The sequence below is a fragment of the Microtus ochrogaster genome, chromosome 8, assembly GCF_000317375.1.
Source record: "Microtus ochrogaster isolate Prairie Vole_2 chromosome 8, MicOch1.0, whole genome shotgun sequence".
Lineage (NCBI taxonomy): Eukaryota > Metazoa > Chordata > Mammalia > Rodentia > Cricetidae > Microtus > Microtus ochrogaster.
In genome coordinates, this window is record NC_022015.1 from 82502729 (window position 1) to 82509646 (window position 6918).

The 6918-nt window shown below is 46.5% G+C and overlaps 1 pseudogene; it reads right to left on the minus strand.

Moving 5' to 3' along the window:
• The window catches only part of LOC102002569, a 41830-nt pseudogene that overhangs the window by 2023 nt on the left and 32889 nt on the right, over positions 1-6918 (minus strand).

Consider the following 6918-nt stretch of genomic DNA (forward strand, 5'->3'; position numbering starts at 1 on the left):
TCTCGAAAATCCAAAAAAAAAAAAAAAAAAAAAAAGCTACTCTTGAACTATAGCATCAGAATGAAGGAGCTGCAACTGACTCTATATGCCTCCTGAAACTAAAATATTCAGTTTAGCCCTACAGAGAAGAACGTTTTCTAATTTGTGCCGTGTTCTCATATGCTTCCATTATGTGTAGTCTGTTAAGAATGGGAAGAAAGGCTGAGGGAAGTGCTGATTAGTAAAAGTGCTTGCGATGCAAGCAGGAGGACCTGAGTTTGAATCTCCAGTGATGTGGGATTCCCCTCTGTATGCTGTGAATACCATTGCTGATTAAAGAAACTGCCTTTGCCCATTGATAGGGCAGAACTTAGGTAGGCGGTGGGGGGGGACTAAACTGAATGCTGGGAGAAAGGAGGTGGAGTCAGAGAAGCCATGTAGCCTCACCTGAGACAGATGCCAGAACTTTACCCAGTAAGCCACAACTACATGGCAATACACAGATTAATAGAAATAGGTTAAATTAAGATATAAGTGTCAGCCAATAAAAAGCTAGAGCTAATGGGCCAAGCAGTGTTTTAAATAATATAGTTTCTCCGTGATTATTTCGGGGCTGAGCAGCCAGGAAACAAGCGGCCTCCTTACAACACCCCAGCACACACGTAAGAGTTGGGCAGGTGCTAGAGAGGTGGCTCAGAGGGTAAGAGCACTTACTGTTCCTGTAGGGGATCTGGATTTGGTTCTGAGCACCTACAAAGTAACTGTAGCTCCAGGAGATCTGTCATCTTCTGACCTCTGCTCATGCACACATGGTACATATACACACACTCAGACATAAACATACAATCAATAAATTTCTAAAAAATGAGATCCCAGGTGGTGGTGGCTCATGCCTTTAATTCCAGCACTCGGGGGCAGGGGCAGGTGGATCTCTGTGAGTTTGAGAGGCCAGCCTGTTCTACAGAGCAAGTTCCAGGACAGGCTCCAAAGCTTCATGGAGAAACCCTGTCTCAAAAAAAAAAAAAAAAAAGTTAAAAAAAAGAACTGGGCATGATGCATGTCTATAACCCCAGCGTTGTAAAGTAGAGATGGGTGAATTCTGAGAGCTCACTGGCCACCCAGCCTAGTCAATCAGTGAACTTAAGCTTCGATAAGGGACTCTGTCCCCAAAAATAAGGTGGATGGCAGTAGAGAGAATACCTGATCTGCCCTGCACACACACACACACACACACACACACACACACACGCGGGGGGGGGGGTGTTAAAAGGAGGAAGCCATATGCTTTCATGTAGCTCCACTGAGCACACAGGGAAAAACAATGATGTCTACACAACTGGTGGCTCAGGCTGTCTCCTGGGAATAATGAGCTTATCTTCCAGATGGCAAACAGGAGACAAAATGCAAATGAGTTTCTAAAAATACCCACCGGTTAAATATAAAGGGGACAGGGACACCGCGCTGCAAATGATACCCACGTAAACTGCTGCTTTCCATTCTGGATGGAATGTTCACAGTGCCCCCAAACAGACATGGTGATTCCCACCACACCGGCCACCGCAGGACCCAAGGCGGGGAACAATAGAGAGGTCTAACCACCTGCCTTCCCCAGAGCTGGGCTCCACATGGGCTATCAAGTCCATAGAGGAGATTAATTCGGCATGTATTTATTTAATGCCCTCTCGGAGCAGTGCTTGAAAATATGTGTCACAGAGCGCCTGGAGCGCTTCTACAGGTGTGTGCACTTCTTGCAGAAATCAAGAGGCGAGCCTTAACCACATTCTTTACGAGCTGCAGATGTAAACAAAGCCCACAGCAGCGTGAACTCGGGGAATGGATTCTGGCTGGAGATCGGGTTTGTCTTCAGTTGGATAGTAGGACCATGGCTACATAATTTGTGGGGAGGACTTATGCAGAGGGAGAAGATGAAGCATTTGCTCAAAGGGGTATCGAGATGTGTGTCTGTCTGTATCTTTGGGGAGGTTTAGGCAGGAAGATCCCAAATTTGAGGCCAACTTCAGCTGTGACTCCCAGCTGCAAGATTCCTCAATTTTTTTTTTTTCCAAAAGCGTAACGAAAGAATATGAAACCAAGTAGGAATCACCCACCTGCAGGTCACGGGCCCATGGGCTTGACAAAAAGAGAATGTATCAAAGCAATGGTAAAAGGGAGGCCTGAGGAACAGCAGCCCAGACGGCTCCCACGCTCGGCCTGCCTGGGTCTTCCAAACATCTCAGAGTTTCTGTGTCCGTATTCTCATAAATCAGTTCGACTCACTGGAAATTTATGTGCTTTCTGTGGTCCCCTGGCACTGTAGCCATTTAAGGACTGTATTCCTAAAAGCTTCAGACACAGGGCTGAATTCCAAAGCCACCTGTGGACACGCAGGGATGGTCTGCTGCCTGCTTTCAGTTCTGTCTACCTGTGTGGAGGCCTGTCTGGAGCTGGGGTCTTTCCTGAGGCACGTGCGCAATCTGAGAGTGGGTGGTGGCACTGAGCAAATGCAAGGACATGGTGGCAATCTCATCTGCACGCTGAGCTCCACTGCGGATGGGAAGCCCGCTGGCCAACCTGAAAAGGACACAATGAAATGCCTTTAGTTTTCCATGAGGGAAGCATGGGTTCATGAGGAGACGGGGTTAGACAACAAGATCCCCTATTCCCAGCCCCTCCCCTGAGGCCCCATACTCCAAAGCTCGACTCTCATTGATCTGCACTCCGCCTAGGTCCAGCATTTTTTCAGAGTCTGTTCTTGCCCTGGTCCCTCCACACACCGTTCCTCTTTCCCATAGCTAGCGCTCGCTTCTCTAGAGCTGATAACCGTGGTGCCATATTTCCCTAGTTAGTCCAAGGTCAGAACCCACTAGACAAGCAGCCAAGCGCAAGTTGGGTATATCCCTAAGGATCAAATGGATCTCTCAAGCAGAGTCCATATTAGCTAACCCAAAATGCCACGCAAGGACCTAGAAGTGCTTACACACCAGTCTCAATGAGGTCACCTACACACACACACACACACACACACACACACACACACACACATCTAAACATCTGTATCTCTGATCTGTGCCCTCCTCCACCAGTCCTTCTAATAAAACCAGAGTCTAGAGTCCTATTGGCATGGAAGTAACTGAAGCCTAAAAGCCCAAGGCTTCAGCCTTTCGCAGGTACAGTTATATCCGGTAGAACTGAAAAACCGTGTGGAAGTCAAGCAGTAGGAATGCCTCCACCTGTGGGAACACTTCTCTCTTGATGACCCCCAAAATTATGCAAGGTTTAACCCAGTTCTAGGCCACATTCTCTCTCCTGAGAACAACCTTCACAAACACAAACTGGATGTCAGAACCACTCATGTTAAGTTCCCCAGAGGTGGGAAAGCAAGGAGGAAAATTCCAGGGGATGGTGTCCTAGGCAGAGCAGGGGTAGGGATCAGCTCTCAAAAGTTCTCTGTGCCATTGGCACTTGTGGAGAGTTCTAGGGGATGCCCACTCAGTATCTGTCACTCAGGGATATGGCCACACTGTCCCCCCCAACCTTGTCTGCCCCAGGACATGGGCAGAGTGGTTCTGCTGTGCCCTGCAGGTGTATGAAGGCACAGGAACACAGCATCCTGTAACTGTGCTCTGATTCTTCCTCCAAAGAGGTCCAACAACCCGAAGAGCAGCATCAGCACCACTACAAAAGTCACACTATCTGGGCTTTGCTGGCCATCTTCTTCTCACTCTGGGGGACCATGTTTACATGCCCCCTTGAGTAGCACCATGCAGGACATAGCTGCCACTCCCCTTTAGCCTCAGCCTGACAGTCTAAATTTGAAGAGTCTATCTTCACCATGGATTGCTAAGGATCATACCAACAGAACTCAAGGCTCACAGAGGATCCAAAGGGAGCAGCTATCAGCTTCCTGGAATCTGAAGGACACGTGTTTTTGAGATGCCAAGGTCTCTCACTGGCCTGGAACTCACCAATTAAGATGGTTGGCCAGTGGATCCCAGCAATCTCCCTGATTCTGTCTCCCTAGCACTGAGAACTTTGTACCACAAAGCCCTGGTTAGGGATCAAATTCAAGTCTTCCAGCTTGCAAGACAATCCCTTCGGTGACCAAGTCTTCTGCTGCCCCCCCCCACAGTGCCTCTGGACACGCATGTACCCCTGGGACTAATCAAACCCCTTCCCAAGAGGACAAACCAATGAAGTATGGCGTTTCCGCCATGAATGGAGATGAAATGAGATGCGGTCTGTCCCCGTGAGCCTGGAGACGGTGGATAAAGAGTCTGTGTGCATCACAGCTCACCTGTGCACATCATGGGTTTCTACTGTGTGGCCGAACAAACTGTACCAGTCATTGAGGAGACTGATCACTTGCAAGGGGGAGCTGAGAGAGCACAGCTTTGTGACTCCCACAATGTCAGAGAAAAAGATGGTGACAGATGCAAAATGTTCTGGTTCTACAGACTTCCCCGCTATGAGCTGCTCCCCAACGAAGCTGCAGACCAAGAAAGGAAAGTTCTTAGCGAGTTCCTGCTTGTTTCTACTTCCACGGACCCTCTGGCTTCAGTGGGCTAGGTTCTTACTCATTAAATTTACCACCTAGCGGGATTCTTGTGACGTGTACTTATTCACTCGCGTTATCTCTAGAGAGAGATTGCAAGTGGCGGCTATGAATTGCAGGAGAGGGGGAAGGTCAGGGACAGATCACACAAATGGCTTCATTAAAAACATTTTCTCACTGAAAACATGTTAGTCCTTCCTGTTGCTTCCGGAGTTTGGTGGCAAAGACTTGGTGCGCAGATGTGGAAGTGAGTGTAATCACTCACCAATCCATAAGCCAATATTCTTACTTCAACCAACTGTTCTCCTATTATGAGTGTGTTCAGATCCCCTATGATCAAGAACAGTGGTTCTCAACTTCCCTAAGACTAGAAACTACGACCCTTTAACACAGTTCCTCACGTTGTGGTGACCCCCAGTCAAACAATTATTTTCTTTACTACTTCATAACTGCAATTTTGAAGTTACTGTTATGAATAATAAAGTAAATATTTTTGGAGCTAGAGGTTTCCAAGGGAGTCACAACCGACAGGTTGAGGACCACTACTTAGACAGTTACGATGGACCATGCTTTTAGTCCCAGCACTCGGGAGGTAGAGGCAGGTGGATCTCTGTGAGTTCCGAGCTAAGGTCTCTGTGAGATCCTATCTCAATCCCTGCTTCCACTTCTTGGTTGACGGTCAAACGAACAAGGATTCTAAAAGCAGATGATTTTCCCTAGTGTTCAGGAAATGCTCAGGTGGAAAAGAAACCAAAGTCGAAGCAATTTTTGAACTTGATGCCACAGGCATTTATTGAACTAAGCAAAGATTCAGAGACACAGGAGCACAGTGGTGGTAAAGCTAGACTGCCATCTAGTGGCTGTATGCTATTGCTGCATCCGTCACCTTCCACATAAACCACACTCCTATCACCCAGGATTGGGAGGTTTGCCCGTATTTTCATTAATAAGGTGCGCCAATTTGCCAACTTTTGCATGCATACACAATTATCCCTCCCTCTTCCCCTCTCTCCCTCTTTCCTTCCTCCTCCCTCCTTCCTTCTCTCTCTTCTCCCGCTCCCTCCCTCCCCACCTCACCACCCAGGACTTTACCCCCTGTTTCTTGGTCCCCTTTTACAAAGCTCGGTATTCTCTTAGAAAAAGAAGAATGGAAATATCCCTCCTTGTGTAGAGCTGCTAAGACTCCCAGGAAAACACTTCTTGTCCTTGAGGTATGCTACTGACAAAGTGCCCAAGTCTCCAGAAGACTGTGCTGTGTCTGCCCCCACACTGAAGCGGTACCTTTTGTTTCTCAATTTACTCCACTGAAAAATGGACCTTGTGTGTGGTTTTCAGGGATTCGGGGGACTAATGCATATAAAATGCCTAGGGGGTGAATCTGACAGGCAGCAGATTCCAGGAGCCAATGTGTAAAAATGCCTAGAGGAGAATCCTGTGGCCAGCCAACTATCAACAGTGGCCTTGATGGTTCTTCCTCATTTCCCAGCATGCTCCTCGTCACAGATAAAATGAAATGAAAAAGTACAGGTTGCAGAATGGGGTATTTCTCAGATTGCTCAGCAAGGATCACATCTAGATTCCATTTCAGAATGTCCCTAAAGATCACCTAAATCCTTCTTGCTGATGAGAAGACCAAGTCGCAGGTAGGAAATAAGATTGTCTTAATGTTGGGTCCATGAGACAAAGAATAAGTATTTTGAAACATCATATTTTATATGATTAACATCAATATTTTATATCATAATTAAAATAGTATAAAAATTAGAAATGAAAAAATATTTTTGTAACCTGGAGAAAAACACAAGCTGTTATGTTAAGAATACCAAGTTAAAAACCAGACATATGGTGGCTCACTCCTTTAATCCTAGCACTTGGAAGGCAGAGGCAGGTAGATCTCTGTGAGTTCAAGGCCAGTCTGGTCTACAGAGTGAGTTCCAGGACAACCAGGACACAGAGAAACCCCACCTCTAAATAAATAAATAAATAAATATTAAAAAAGAAAAGAATATCAAGTTAAATGTCAACTTAAATTAGAAGTAGATACTTTTAGGCCAGGACTCTTTCTACCTCCTTAAGCTACCTCTGGGGAAATAAACATTCACTATATTAAAATTTATACCATCAAGCCAGGAGTGGTGGTGTACACCATTAATTCCAGAACTGGAAAGCAAATGCAGGCAAACTTCTGTGAGTTCAAGACCAGCTTGATCTACCTGGCAAGTTCCAAGTCAGGCAGGGTTACATGGTAAGAACTTGTCTTTTTTTAAAAAAAAAAAGGAAAAAATTTGGGGAGGGAGGGAGGAAGGAAGGAAGGAAGGAAGGAGAAGGGAGGAGGGAAGGAAGGAAGGAAGGAAGGAAGGAAGGAAGGAAGGAAGGAAGGAAGGAAG